Source organism: Aulonocara stuartgranti (genome assembly GCF_965226115.1).
Source record: "Aulonocara stuartgranti genome assembly, chromosome: 3".
Lineage (NCBI taxonomy): Eukaryota > Metazoa > Chordata > Actinopteri > Cichliformes > Cichlidae > Aulonocara > Aulonocara stuartgranti.
Window position 1 is genome coordinate 52,313,976 of NC_138941.1, and position 15,977 is coordinate 52,329,952.

General features: G+C 41.9%; 1 long non-coding RNA gene across 1 annotated transcript; it reads right to left on the reverse strand.

The window, feature by feature from the left end:
- Window positions 1-12,436: 12,436 nt before the first annotated feature.
- LOC309702775 lies at window positions 12,437-13,668 on the reverse strand. Its single transcript, XR_014275727.1, has 3 exons — window positions 13,426-13,668; window positions 13,070-13,321; window positions 12,437-12,823 (listed from the first exon to the last, which is right to left on the reverse strand). It is a non-coding gene; the product is annotated as an uncharacterized lncRNA (long non-coding RNA).
- Window positions 13,669-15,977: the final 2,309 nt, after the last annotated feature.

The window sequence follows — 15,977 nt, forward strand, 5'->3', positions numbered from 1 at the left end:
AACAATTCTGACGGCTAAAGAACCAAATGGGACAGGCCACAAAAAAAAAAAAAAAGACTTCAGAAGTCATTCGTCATGTCGAATGACCAGCGGATAAACTCTCAGGTTGGTAATAAATGTATTACATGTATAAGAACAAGCGTCATGTTAACAAATGATAGCCGTACGGTAACTGTTATGCTTATTGTAGCTGTTAGCTAAAAATGCAAATTTAGCGTAGTTTGCCTTGAATTCAGCTTTGACAAACAAATATGATCGACTGTTTCTAGTAGAATTCCAAAGTTGTCATCTTGGACCCTCTCAGAGTACCCCCTCTGTATGCTTGCAGAGACCCCTACAGTAGGGAAACATGCAAAACGGTGCCCAAACCTTTGTATTTTAGCTTTATTTATGTCTTACACAGCATCCCAACTCTTTAGATAACGTAATAACTTTAGCTAAAGTGAATAGTTAGTCTAATTCATCAAATCAAATCAAATCAAATCACTTTTTATTGTCACATCACATGTGCAGGCACACTGGCACAGCACATGCGAGTGAAATTCTTGTGTGCGAGCCCCACAAGCAACAGAGATGTGCAAACACAACAACACAAACGAGCAAAATACAAGAATGGCCAACCTGAAACTAATAAATATATGTACAATATATAATAGTGTATGCATTTCTGGATGTGTATACTAAATATTTTCCTACGTGTGTGTGTGTGTGTTTTTGTGTGTGTGTGTGTGTGTGTGTATACACATTTTTACAAATTAAATAGTAAAAAAAATAAATAATAATAATAATAATAATAATAATAATAAAATATATAAAATATACAGAGTTGAATATGTGCAAAACAAGTGGCATTTATATACAGTGTGGAGTGCATAATGTTGAAGTTCCAGTAGTGAAGCTGAGGTGTCTATGACGTGTTCAGCAGTCTGATGGCCTGATGGAAAAAGCTGTCTCTCAGTCTGCTGGTACGGGACCGGATGCTGCAGAACCTCCTTCCTGATGGAAGCAGTCTGAGCAGTTTATGGCTGGGGTGACTGGAGTCCTTGATGATCCTCCCCGCTTTCCTCAGGCAGCGCTTCCTGTAGATGTCTTGGAGGGAGGGAAGCTCACCTCCAATTATCCGTTCAGAGCACCGCACTACTCGCTGGAGAGCTTTGCAGTTGTAGGCGGTGCTGTTGCCATACCAGGTGGTGATGCATCCAGTGAGGATGCTCTCAATGGCACAGTGATAGAAGGTCCTGAGGATGCGGGGGCTCATGCCGAATCTTTTCAGTCTCCTGAGAAAGAAGAGGCGCTGCTGCGCCTTCTTCACTGTTTTGTTTGTGTGTACTGACCACGTAAGATCCTCAGCCAGATGTACTCCAAGGAACCGGAAGCTGCTCACTCTCTCCACAGCAGCGCCGTTGATGGTGATGGGGGTGTGTACTTCTCTGCACCTCCGGAAGTCCACTATCAACTCCTTTGTCTTTGCGACGTTGAGGGTGAGATGGTTGTCTTGACACCAGTGGGTCAGGGCGCTGACCTCCTCCCTGTAAGCCATCTCATCACCGTTGGTGATAAGACCCACCACTGTAGTGTCGTCCGCAAACTTCACAATGATGTTGGAGCTGTTAGTGGCTGTGCAGTCGTAGGTGTAGAGTGAGTACAGGAGAGGGCTCAGTACACACCCCTGTGGAGCACCAGTGTTCAGTGTGATGGGGGATGAGGTGATGCTGCCCAGTCTGACCACCTGGCGTCTGTCAGACAGGAAGCTAAGGATCCAGCTGCAGAGGGAGCTGCTCAGTCCTAGATCCTGCAGTTTCCTGTCCAGCTTCGAGGGAACGATGGTATTGAATGCTGAGCTGTAATCTACAAACAGCATTCTCACATACGTGTCTCTCTTCTCCAGGTGTGACAGGGCAGTGTGTAGTGTCAGGGCTATGGCATCATCAGTGGACCTGTTGTGGCGGTATGCAAACTGTAGAGGGTCCAGTGAGTCGGGTAGTGCAGAGCAGATGAAGTCCCTGACCAGCTTCTCGAAGCATTTGCTTACGATGGGGGTCAGGGCTACAGGTCGCCAGTCGTTCAATGAGGAGATGGTGGAGGATTTGGGTACAGGGATGATGGTGGCCATTTTGAAGCAGGCTGGGACTACAGACAGAGAGAGGGAAAGGTTGAAGATGTGCGTGAACACTCCAGCCAGCTGAGCCGCGCATGACTTGAGGACGCGGCCGGGAATCCCGTCCGGACCAGTAGCTTTGCGCGCGTTCACCTTCCTGAAGCACTTCCGCACATCCTCCTCAGACACAGTGTGCGCACTGACGTCATCCACGGTGCGCACACTGTCCGGTCTCATGGTGTTCGCTGCGTCGAATCTAGCGTAGAATACGTTTAGATCCTCACACAGAGAGGCCGTGGTCTGCGGTGTGCTGGTTTTCCCTCTAAAGTCTGTGATCGTGTTTAGTGTTTAGTCCCTGCCACATACTCCGAGGGTTGTCAAACTGTTGCTCCACCCTGTCCCTGTACTCACGTTTGGCTGCTTTGATCGTCTTCCGGAGTTGGTAATGTGCATGTTTGTAGTCCGATGTGTTCGCGGAGGCAAAGGCGGTGTTCTGTGCCGCCAGTTCCGCGCGAACATCTCCGTTAATCCAGGGTTTTTGATTTGGGAAGGATTTAACTGTTCTGGATGGGACGACATCTTCCACGCATTTCCTGATAAATCCACAGACTGAGTCTGTGTATTCATCAATGTCTCTGGCGGCCACGTGAAACATTTCCCAGTCCGCGTGATCAAAACAGTCCCGCAGCGCAGACTCCGATTGGTCCGTCCAACAGTGCACCGCCCTCTGGGTTGGAGCTTCCTGTTTCAGCTTCTGCCTGTAGGCGGGCAGGAGCAGGATGGAGCAGTGATCTGATTGGCCGAATGGGGCGCGGGGGAGGGCTTTGTACGCATCCCGGAAAGAGGTGTAACAGTGGTCGAGTAGCCGGTTTCCACGTGTGTTAAAAAGGATGTGTTGATGGAGTTTTGGTGAGACTTTCTTCAGGTTTCCCTTATTAAAGTCTCCGGCTGTGATAAACGCTGCCTCTGGGTGTGCGGTTTCCTCGCTGCTGATCGCGCTGTACAGTTCCCTGAGTGCACGGTCAGTGTCGGCTTGTGGGGGAATGTAAACAGCCGTAATAATCACTGCTGTAAATTCCCTCGGTAGCCAGAATGGCCGGCACTTAATCATCAGGTACTCCAGGTCCGGTGAGCAGAAGGATTTGACCGGGTGCACGTTCGCATAATCACACCAGCTGTTGTTGATCATGAAACACACACCACCGCCTCTGCTTTTCCCAGTAAGATCCTGTGACCTGTCCGCGCGGTGCACAGAGAACCCCGGCAGTATTGTATTGCGGAGTCCGGTACTTTGTCCGATAGCCAGGTTTCTGTGAGGCAGATCACGCAGCAGTCCCGCATCTCTTGCTGGAATGAGATCCGTGCCCGAAGCTCGCACAGCTTGTTCTCCAGAGACTGCACATTAGCCAGTAATAAACTGGGTAACGGTGGTCTGTAAGTGCGCCGTCTCAGTCGAACCAGAACACCATATCTTCTGCCTCTGCGTCGGCGTTCGCGGCCTCCAGGGCCAGAGAACAAAGGCGTCTTAGGTGAGATGAATGGGGGGTCTGCAAACGGAGCGTCCGTGTTGCAAAACTTGAACTCCGGAAAGTTATAAGAAAGACCGTCTTTTATGTCCAGTAAGGTTTGTCGGTCGTACACAAGGAGACAAGTGCTGCTCGTGAAAAAATAAAGGAAAAGTAAAATTAAACACAGAAGAAAGCCGTTGCTTGGGGGAGCTCGCGACGAGGCTGCCATACTCGGCGCCATCTTGAAACTCAAGTGCAGCTTCATTAGTGCAGCATTAGTGCAGAAACTTCATTAGTGCAGCATTACTGGATCGCCTCTGTTTTAATCTGTTTTGTGAATCTTACTAGTTTAGTATAATTTTAATTCAGAATTACACCTTGTCAAAGAAATTAATAAACTTGTTTTAAATAAGGATTTTAATTTACAGTTAAAATGGGATTTTTAATTTCTTAGACTTAGAGAGTGTTTATGGTCATTGTGCCGTTACTTTCACAGCAAAATTGGGTACCTGGACCACAAGGTACAAAATGAAAGAAGGGAAAACAATATACAATGAATGAATGAATGAATGCTTTATGCTTTATTGGCCATATGCAGGTTGCCCCGCAGAGGAATAGGACCCCCCCCCCCCCCCCCCCCCGACTTACACACACAACAAAGGCATCACATGGGAATACAGTCGGAGATCGGCAGCGTTACAGAGAAAACACTGAAAAAGTACACAACAATGGGAAAAGTACAAGAGGTAAAAAAAGAGACCTCTTCTCACGCTGGGCACCTATGGGAGGACAGCATCAGTGTAAGTGTATGTGTGTGCATGTCCAGAGTCCAGCTGAGACAGTGTCCTTCGCCCTATCAGGCTAAGTAAACAGTCTGCCAGCCAACCCAGGTGGCCTTGCATGGGATGGGAAGAATAGTCATCACACAGTCGTTATCCAGGAGTTGTTTTGGTCGGCTCCAGCCTTGGGCCTGAGCAGCTGGCGCCGTGGTGTCCATATGTTGAATATTGTTGATTTCTCCTTTCTCCTAAATGTGGTTCATGTAATGTAGGTCTGTATTGAAAGATCAAGGGATTGGGATGAAAAAATGAAAGCATCAATCATTTGTATTGTATAACTGGAAGATTTAGGGAATATGATGAATAAAATGAAAGAGTTATTCATTTGGATTGATGGAATTCTGATTGAACCAGCATTCAAATAAACCCCTCTTCTCCATCTTCTCCAACTTCTGCTAAAAGGTAACAACAAGGACTCCTAATTCAAGCCTGTTTCCACCGCCACTCCTCCAAAGTTGGCTGTTGTGCTCAATGATTGTTCAGGCATTTAGACAAATGAATTCTGCTGTCTTTTATAGGATGATGGATCTTGGAAAATAGGAATAGCCATTAGGAATTTTATGTGTAACTAATACAATAAGATTTGCACAGCTACCATTAGGAATCTTTTAATTTGAAATTATACCTTGTAAATGAAATCAATAAACTTTGATTCTGTGCTATTAAATAAAGTGCTGTACAAATGTCCACATAAACAAAGGTGTTATCTATTACTATTATTATTATTAGCGGTAATAATAAAATATAATATTAATCAGGATCAGAGAATTTTACTACTGACTGAACCACCTATAAAAATGAATCCAATTGAGCCCCGTGTTGAAATTATTTTTAAAAACACATAAAATATAATCAAATACATAAAATATAAACAAATACATTAAATTAAGTTCAGATGTTTGGTGCACATAGAGTGGCATGTTTCTTAGTCATACCGGGTACATAAGCACAGTGTTCAAAGCATTAGTCATTTATATTATAATACTGGAGTGTCTAGGGACAAAGATGAAAATTATGGAAGTTTAGCTATTTTTATTACATAATTGGGAGGACGAGGGATTGGGGTGATAAAAAATGAAAAAATAGGGATTTGTATAGACTTACCTTAAAACAAATCGTTGCCAGTTTGCTGTACTCTCATCACACTCTGACATCATTGCTCCTCCCACCCTAGTTAATGACGAGACAGGTCTTTCAGCCAATCAGACGATCTAGTTTGCAATCATTGTCTAGGGTAACAGTTCTTGGAATGTATTATTAAATTAAATAATAACAACAGAATCCAGTCTTTAAGGCTGGACCCAAACTATGCTGCAGGTCCCAAAGTCAAACGATTACTGTGGAATCACAAAAATTGTCTAAATTCTTTAATAAAATGATCAGCGTTGCTGCTCTACCAGGTGTAATAATTACGTTTAACATCCAGGCATCCATCTTTTTTTCCACTCGATAAAAGTTAACATGACAGTTCCCGGTGGTAAGGAACAAATGCAATCGCATGGCAGGATGCTGTAAATGGACCAAACTTCAGTCAGGAGAACAACTGAGAAAATCCATCCACAATATGAGGTTAGTCATTAATTAAGAACTTAATTTATCTCAAGGAAAATTCGTTTGTCAGACACATGCTCAATCATCAACCACTTAGATGTCTTTTTCTGTCTTCCATGATTGCTGTTAGGGGTGGATTTTGATTATCGATTTATCGATTAAAATAGATTCTAGCTTAGATAATGTTGTATTGATTTATTAAAATCCTGAATCGATTTTGAATCTAATTCACAGCTAAAACAGTGACTTAGAGCAGGTACGTGGATTCTGCACACATGCACCCGACAGATCAGAATCAGTGAGATGTCGCCTTTCTCACCTGACAACACGGACGCGCTCGGGGCTGAAAGCCGACAGTTCACTGATTCTGATGTTTCAGTGGGTCAGCGCTTTATGTTTACGCCCTTTTTGCGATAGATTCTGAAGCTGCAGGTTGTATCTCTCTAAACAATATTGACTAAACCAGCAGCAAAAGAAGATCCAAAATAAGCTTCACATTTCCCTTCACATAAACATCATCATAAATTTCATCTTACTTTTGGTGCTTTGCTTTCACCACAATAAAAATCACACTTCATGCAGAGCTATCTCTCTCTCTCTCTCTCTCTCTCTCTCTGTGTACTTCAAAAACAGTTTCTTGTCTAGAAATCTCAGTTTTCTGCATTATTTACTTGCTTATTACGCACAAGTCTACCATTGTTTACAACGCTGTCAGACGCTGGTTTTTTTTCGCTTTTACTTACTTCCGAAAAGAGAGCCTAATTGTTGCTGTTCAATCAGCTACTGAACAAATGTAAACTTTTTAAAAATTGTGCAAAATTGCATAATGCTTGGTTTTGTCTCTAATAACACCTCAGTAACTTTGCTCTATTTCACTTCAGCAGCATCATGTTTATATGTTGATTAATTGTTTTCTTTCGTTTTTGATCTACTGCAGAATATATTTAAGGTCATCTGCTATAAAATCCCTGGCCAGGAAAATGATCATGATCAGAATTTTAATATTTCTGACTGTCTGAGGCAAAAAATTTAACTGAATCGAATCAATCGATTTGGGACATTGTGAATCGGAATCGAATTGATTCTAGAAATCCGTGATGATACCCAGCCCTAGTTTTTGTCCCACTTATCAGCTTTATCCCCTAGTCAAGTCCATGTCTGTTATGTTTCCTTTTTTACTTTGAAAGTCTGTGTCCTATGTCAATGTATCAAGTTTTGCTTCCCCGTTTATTAGGATCAGCTATGCCTCCCTCCCGTTTGCTATCCCTCGTACTGCACATTCTCCACAACATTCGCCTTCACCCCCTTCACTGCTCACCTGCTCTGCTTGGTGGAGGATGTGCAGCCCGGCCCGGCCTGAAGCTCTGTTAGCTGCCTGGCCAGCAGTTTGGTCATCAACTCTGCCACCAGCTCCATTTTCACCTCAACAATTACTTCAGTCATTAGCTCAGTCTCCTGTTCAGTCACCCTCAGTTCAGTCACGCTCAGCTCAGTCGCCCTTAGTTCAGTCTCCTATCCAAATTTCCTGTATTGCCACTATCCAAGTCTCCTGTGTTGCCGCTAGCTCAGCCATTAGCAGGGCCTGCACCTCAGCCATTAGTTCAACTTCCTGTTCAGTCCATCGCTCAGTCGCCCCTAGCTCAGTTATGTGCTCAGTTGCCTTTAGCTCAGCCATCAGTCCACTCATTGGTTCAGCCATCATCTTCAACTACTCATCTTAAGCAGGGAACACACTTCATAGAAACATTTAATGGTTCTCAAAAAGCTGGCCATGTTAGAGACAGTAACTCCCTCCAGGGCCTCCCAGAGGCTGAGTGCCAGCCACCAGCCGACTCAAGACCCTTGGAGGTTAAGACACCAGCGCCAACAACTACTTCACCTTCCGCCTCCGTCCTCTGCTGGGTTTGTTGGTGAACATTTTCAGCTCCCTGAGGACTGCATCCCGCTGTTGCTACCTGAGCCAAACCAATTTGCTGCTCAACTCCAGCCAGTGTAAGGAATACCAGAGGTCTCTGAGCCTACCGGTTCTGTTTTGTGCTTGCCAGAGGTCCCTGCATCAGCTGGTTTTGCTCTGTATCTGTCAGAGGTCCCTGCAACTGCTGGTTCCTCTCTTTGTCTGCCTGAGGTCCCTGTACTTACTGGGTCCATGTCTGTCTCCGCTGGAGGGTCGGAGGGTCCCATCCAGTCATCTGCCTCCACTGGAGAGTCCGAGGGATCACCTCAGCTGTCTTCTGCATCCGCTGGAAGGTCCCAGGAACCTTCTGTACAGCCGGCCTCCGGACCAGCTTTTCACACAGTGGGCCTCCTGAGCTGAACCTTTTTGGACTATTGTGCTCATGGCCTACGGGTCAACCCTTGAACCATCAGTGAACTGTTCCGTGAGCTCCTGCGTTTCTCGTGGACTTTCTGTTTTCACCTTTTGGGTCCTCAGTTATTCCTCTACACAGCTCACTCCGCTAGCCGTGAGAAGTTGTTGAAATACAGCAGGAGCAAAATAATCACATAGAGTGCAATGATCACAAAAAACAGCAATGAGGATTATCTACATGAACAATTTGTCCAAACATCCACGTCTGCACCTGAAAGTTATCAGTTTCTACGAATAAAATGTAAACATGATTGGATTTATTATAATGTATAAAATATCAGTGTATTAAGAAGAGAAACTGCTCTTACCTACAAAGTTCTTATACAGGATGTTCAGCTTGTTGGCTCTGGAGTTGACCAAAGGGTGCTTCATTGTGAGCTTTCTAGGGAGCTTGGAAGGAAAAATGCCTGGATTTCCTTATGTTGCTTGCCGATGTTTCACTTCTCTACCAAGAAGCTTCTTCAGTTCTAAGGTCAAACATATTGCTTATTGCACTGTAGAGGCTGGTGAGAGACAGTATTTCGTTTCAGGCTGGGTAACACCATACGAAATGACAATAAACCTCTTGAGTCTTGAAATGGTGGAGAATCCCAGATTTAATCCCTAAAGGAGTGACCCCCAGGGGGTCTACGATGACCTAAACTAGGATGACCTGAATTACTGAGAACCTTCACAGATTTATTTTGAACAACACTTCACATTTGCATTTCCACTAATTGGAGCACAAATAATTTTTAATATCTACAGCATCAGTTAAAACCAATAAATCTGAGAAGTCAAACGCATAAAGAATAAACAGTAAAACACACCTGCTATGATTGATGTTTTTATTCTGGTTTTTTTTTTTTTTTTTTTTTGGGGGGGGGGGGGGGGGGGGGGATCGATTTCCAAAGACACACTGCATACAGAGAAAAGTAAAAAAAAAATCCCTTAATATCTTTGAATAATTGATTAAGATTTATTTTCTATGGTTTGCATTAGGAAATGGGATGGGAAAAAAATGAAACATTAGACATTTCTTTGCCAAAATTGGATTGAAAAAAACTGAATAATTAGTTATTTAGATAGAAGAAATTGTAATTGGGCTTACCATTAAACACATCACAATGTTGTTATTTGGAATCAGGTATAATTTGTGAGGACTTTTATTTGTGTTAATTCAGCTAATGTTATTAATAACATCTACATAGCATGCCTGTATAAAATATGAGTTATTTGGAATTACAGCTTGGAAATGAAATCCATGACTAATGATTGTAGAACAAAGACACGTCATTTTCAAATTGAACAGAATTTTTTTTATTGATTTTATTTTTCTCCATTTGGCATTGGTTATAAACAACATATGCATATCAAATTTTGTCTTTTTTTAAACAACTATTATTTTAGAAGTAAAAAAATAAAAACAATACTTAAACTTAACTAAAAAACTTGCATGATCAAAGTGAGTAAAATGTAAAGAAAAAAAAACCCAGAGCAACTGTGTAAAATCAGTAACAAAAAAACTCACATGATCACAAAGGTCTTGAAAATTTAGTATAATTAAAAATTGCAACCAAAGAACTCTGAGATCAACAGGATCTAACATTCACATTCTCACTCTGGACATGACCTTGTCCTTGTGTTGTCATTGTGTTTTCATTCCTTCCTCTGTTGTATCTCCTGATCTCAAATCGTTTTTTTCTTTAACTGTGGTCTCCATCTGTGGTCCCTGTTCCTTTATGTCTGTGTCCTCTGTGCTCAGTGCTTTGTCTTTGTCTGTAGTCTCTGTCTGTGGTCTCATTCCTTCCTCTGTTGTTCCTTCTGATCTCAAATAATTTTTTTCTTCAGCTGTGGTCTCCATCTGTGGTCCCTGTTCCTTTATGTCTGTGTCCTCTGTGCTGAGTGCTTTGTCTTTATCTGTAGTCTCTGTATGTTGCCCATTTTTATCTTCAGCTATGTCAATTGTGCTCAATCCTTTGTTCTTTTCCTTATGCTTTCTTGTAATTTCTCTGAGTCTTTGTATGACTTTTTGTCTTTTGCTGGTATCTTTAGGTGCCTCTTTAGTCTTGTGACTTCTGAGCATCTTTGGACTTAACAGCTGTTTTGCAGTCAGGCTCTTTGGTCTTTTTCTTTCTCGCTTGTTGCCCTTTTGCCTTGTTTCTTTGCTTTCATCACACTTCGCCAAAGAGCTTTTCTTCATTAGAGACCTTTTCATCTTTTTTGGGTGTGCCACTGGAGACTCATAGCTAGTCCCAGGGCCATCTTCTTTTACTCTAACTGTGTCTTTGTTTTCAGTTGTTCCTTCTTCTCTCAAATCGTTTTTTTCTTTAACCCTGGTCTCCATCTGTGGTCCCTGTTCCTTTATGTCTGTGTCCTCTGTGCTGAGTGCTTTGTCTTTTTCTGTAGTCTCTGTCTGTGTTCTCATTCCTTCCTCTGTTGTTCCTTCTGATCTCAAATTATGTTTTTCTTCAGCTGTGGTCTCCATCTGTGGTCTCTGTTCCTTTATGTCTGTGTCCTCTGTGCTCAGTGCTTTGTCTTTGTCTGTAGTCTCTGTCTGTGGTCTCATTCCTTCCTCTGTTGTTCCTTCTGATCTCAAATCGTTTTTTTCTTCAGCTGTGGTCTCCATCTGTGGTCCCTGTTCCTTTATGTCTTTGTCCTCTGTGCTGAGTGCTTTGTCTTTTTCTGTAGTCTCTGTATGTTGCCCATTTTTATCTTCAGCTATGTCAATTGTGCTCAATCCTTTGTTCTTTTCCTTATTTTTTCTTGTAATTTCTCTGACTCTTTGTATGACTTTTTGTCTTTTGCTGGTATCTTTAGGTGCCTCTTTAGTCTTGTGACTTCTGAGCATCTTTGGACTTAACAGCTGTTTTGCAGTCAGGCTCTTTGGTCTTTTTCTTTCTCGCTTGTTGCCCTTTTGCCTTGTTTCTTTGCTTTCATCACACTTCGCCAAAGAGCTTTTCTTCATTAGAGAACTTTTCCTCTTTTTTGGGTGTGCCACCAGAGACTCATAGCTAGTCCCAGGGCCATCTTCTTTTACTCTAACTGTGTCTTTGTTTTCAGTTGTTCCTTCTGTTCTCAAATTGTTTTTTTCTTTAACCCTGGTCTCCATCTGTGGTCCCTGTTCCTTTATGTCTTTGTCCTCTGTTCTCAGTGCTTTGTCTTTGTCTGTAGTCTCTGTTTGTGGTCTCATTCCTTCCTCTGTTGTTCCTTCTGATCTCAAATCATTTTTTTCTTCAGCTGTGGTCTCCATCTGTGGTCTCTGTTCCTTTATGTCTGTGTCCTCTGTGCTGAGTGCTTTGTCTTTATCTGTAGTTACTGTGTGTTGCCCATTGTCATTTGTGCTCAACCCTTTCTCTTTTTCTGTAGTCTCTCTCTGTGTTGTCATTCCTTCCTCTGTTGTAACTCCTGCTCTCAAAATGTTTTTTTCTTTGACCGCGGTCTCCATCTGTGGTCTCTGTTCCTTTATGTCTGTGTCCTCTGTGCTGAGTGCTTTGTCTTTTTCTGTAGTCTCTGTCTGTGTTCTCATTCCTTCCTCTGTTGTTCCTTCTGATCTCAAATTGCATTTTTCCTCGGTTGTTGTCTTTTTCTGTGGTCCATGTTTATCTCTGCCTATGTCCTCTGTGCTCGTTCCTTTTATTTTTTCTGTAGTTTTTCTCACTACTCCACTGGAAACTTCTTGGTCTATGTCTGTTGTGTTCAACAAGGGACCATTTTCATCTTCAGCTTTGTCTTCTTCGTTATCTGTAGTCACTGTTTCCATACTGTTTTCATTTTCACTCAAACTTTCTGGCCTCAAGGCTTCATTGTCTTCATCTATTGTCTCTGTTTGTGTTTGGTTCACACCCTCAGTTGTTTCCTTTGGTCTAACAACTTTTTGTATTTGTGTTTGGATTGCATTTCTTTCTAAGATAATTTTAGGATATTCCCAACATTTGAACTTGTTTTTAAGAAACTGAGTATGACTATACAAGTCTCCTCTGTCCTTTGTGGCTTTTCCCTTTTCTTTAGCATTATCTTTACCTTTGGTGGATCCCAATGTACCTGCTGCTGTAAGGTCAATGTGTTCATGGTTATCATCATAATCTTCACTTTCACTACTCTCTGTAGTCACTTTTGCTCTTCCCCTGCCACTCTGTTTATGTCGGTGTTTTCCAGATGTGTCTGTGTCAATGGTGTTTGCGTGCTGTTTGGTCTTCTTTTTCACAATTTCTCCTCTTGTGGCATTTTGACTAGACTTTCTTTTCTTTGGTCCAGCATATCTTCTCTGCAACACATCTTCATTGTCTTCTGAGGTTGTAGATTCCTCAGAGTCTCTGGTTCTATTGTTCACAGCAAGTGCCTTTGCAGCATTGTTGCGGCACTTGAAGGCTTCGTCAAAGTTTAAATCTGCCTCATAAGGTCTCTCTGCAGTTGCGTCAGAATAGCACATCATCCGGTGGACTTGTACCTTGCTTTGGGTTCCCAAGGATCTCCCACTCTACAAATGTAAACATTAAATAATGTTATTAATTGCACTAACATTTGACATTTTCAAGGAGATTTGCAGAGCTAAGGACAGAACCACAAAAAGAAGTACAACAGAAGACAATAAAAAGAAAAAGAAATGTCCTTTCAACATTATAACACTGGGAGTAAAACCAGGAAGGGTGACTGTTTTATATCATCACTCTAAAAAGATAGGAAGGTAAAAACACTGAATCACCATAAAGTGGAAACTACTCACAAAAGTGCTGATGCTGCTCCTAATCATAGAGAAGTTTGGTTTTCCTGGGATACCAAACTTCCTCCATGCATCTTGGAACGATGTCAGCATCTTAGCATAAGGCCCTCCATTGGTGTTGGCAAAAATCAATTGTGATGATACACCAGGGTATCTGTGGCGGTGGTACACAAAGCGGTGAAACCATATGTATTCGTCTTTCGTTAGGGGAACAAGTGCATGGCCAAATGTTTCCTTGGTCTTGTGCTCTTTTACCTGTAAAAGAATCAGCAACTAAATTACATTGCACACAGTCATTGATGTCGCTGGTAAGAAAATATCTTTAATCAGGGAGAGAAATAATTGCTTAATGATTTTACTCTGATTATCCGCCGGCCATCACCATCCGCTTCAGCAGTGCCAACTTCCTCAACTGTCATATTTGATATGACGCCTCTTCTGTGCCCAGTTGTGCAGATGACAAATCCAGCCAGAAGACCATAGAACCAGTCTAGGTTCTCAGTTGTGGGATTTTTCTCAAGCTCGACTATTGAGTAACATAGAGGTTGCACAGTAAGACACAAGGGATAGGGAAGCATATCCATTATATTCAGTGTTGGGGAGTAACGGAATACATGTACCGCCATTACGTATTTAGAATACAAAATATGAGTAACTGTATTCCGTTACAGTTACCGTTTAAAAAGGTGGTATTCAGAATACAGTTACTTTGTTGAAATAAATGGATTACACTGCAGTACTTTCCTGTTTCATTTTGTCGCGGGTCAGGACTGTTTGGGTTTTGTTTGACAGCTACGTTCTGTTGTTCCAGGCGGCAGCGTTACGGTTGCCATGGTTACAGGGCGACGCTCTCTCTCTCTCTCTGCGACTGTGTGTTTCCTGGGTGAGAGAGCGCCTTTTTGTTGTTGTTGTTGTGCTAAGCTAACAGGCAGAATGCTACAAGCATAGCTCTAAAGAATGTAGCATCATGGGCAGTGTAGTCAGTGTTGCAGGGAGAATGGACTGCCATACACGTTATGGGTCTGTGAGCGCGAGGAGGGAGAAAAAGGGGAGTGGAAAGGTACGTGTTGTCGTCGAGGAAAAACAGGAGCTGGAAGCATGTAAATATAATAATAACCACTTCAGCCAAGAAGAGTGCCTGACGAGCCCAGTTGTAAGTAAGCTAATAAGACTCGACTGTACACCGTGTTCGTGTTTTCCTCCGAAAACAATAAGTTCCGTTGGAGCAGCCTTTCAACGCCTCTCTCTGTCTCTCGCAAGAAAAGTTGACCCACACAACAAAGTAAAGCTATTTTTCGGCTACGAGCCGACAGGGACCCCGCCGTATTAGTCAGAGGTCCCTTTACTACAGTTCGGAGTCGCGGACCTTCAGTAATAGTAATAAATCACACAGCAATAGTACATTCACGTTGTTGTAAAAAGCATGATAATATATTAAGTAATCCAAAGTATTCAGAATACGTTACTGTCATTGAGTAACGTAACGGAATACGTTACAGAATACATTTTGGGGCATGTATTCTGTATTCTGTAACGGAATACATTTGAAAAGTAACCTTCCCAACACTGATTATATTGCTATATACTCCCCCTAATATAATCCTATATAAACATCACAAATGCTACTGTTTGTATATGTATTATATATTTGAAGAAAAATCAAAAAGTCCAACAAGTGATTATAAATGAGCAGTCTGTTATAATTGAAAGCAAAAAGTTCTGTCATATATTTCTGTAAATCTGAGATTCTGAACTATATATACATACAGATTACAGCTGGTAAGTAAATATTATATAATTTCTCATTAGCAGAGATATTATTGGGGTTATTAGAGTTGTCCTTATGGAGAAATGAACTACACACTTACCAAGTGCTTCAGGGATGTGTGTGGTGGCCTTCTTGAGAAAATCAGTGATGTGGACAGGATCTACAAGCATTTCTAAAAGACACAGAATGTTTTTATGTTCCTGCAGCTCCAGTCATGCTCATTCATGCTGCACGCAATGATGTAAATATAAAACAGGTTGTATTTCAGACCTAATACAGATTTTTATGATATATTGAATTGAAATTGCTAATTCAAGCAACCAATGATTTATGAAGAAACATCCTGAAAAACAACAGGGGTGCACAAAAACAACAGGTTGTAGTTTAGACCTAATTTTTTTCAAAAAATTATTTTGTAAGGAAGAAGAACTGGCGACCAGAGCTCACAGTATATGAAAATGAATTGGATTGCCATTTTTAACTTAAATCTTACTTTCCAATCCAGAATACTAACCCTTTCAATTTATTTATCCTTCTTCCTAAACTTTCCAAGTTTACCAAGCTTAGTACTGAATATAACACATTCATGTGAAAAATTAATTCTTCGATCTTAAATATGATCAACCTATCTCTAATAATCGGCTATGTACCACAGGCCTTCAAGCTGGCTGTAGTTAAACCTTTACTCAAAAAGCCATCTCTAGACCCAGCAGTCTTAGCTAATTATAGGCCAATCTCCAACCTTCCTTTCATATCAAAAATCCTTGAAAAAGTAGTTGTCAAACAGCTAACAGATCATCTGCAGAGGAATGGTTTATTTGAAGAGTTTCAGTCAGGTTTCAGAGCTCAGCACAGCACAGAAACAGCTTTAGTGAAGGTTACAAATGATCTTCTTATGGCCTCTGACAGTGGACTCATCTCTGTGCTTGTCCTGCTAGACCTCAGTGCAGCGTTCGATACTGTCGACCATAATATCCTATTAGAGCGATTAGAACATGCTGTAGGTATTACAGGTACTGCGCTGCAGTGGTTTGTATCATATCTATCTAATAGACTCCAATTTGGGCATGTAAATGGAGAGTCCTCTTCACACACTGAGGTTAATTATGGAGTTCCACAGGGTTCAGTGCTAGGACCAATTCT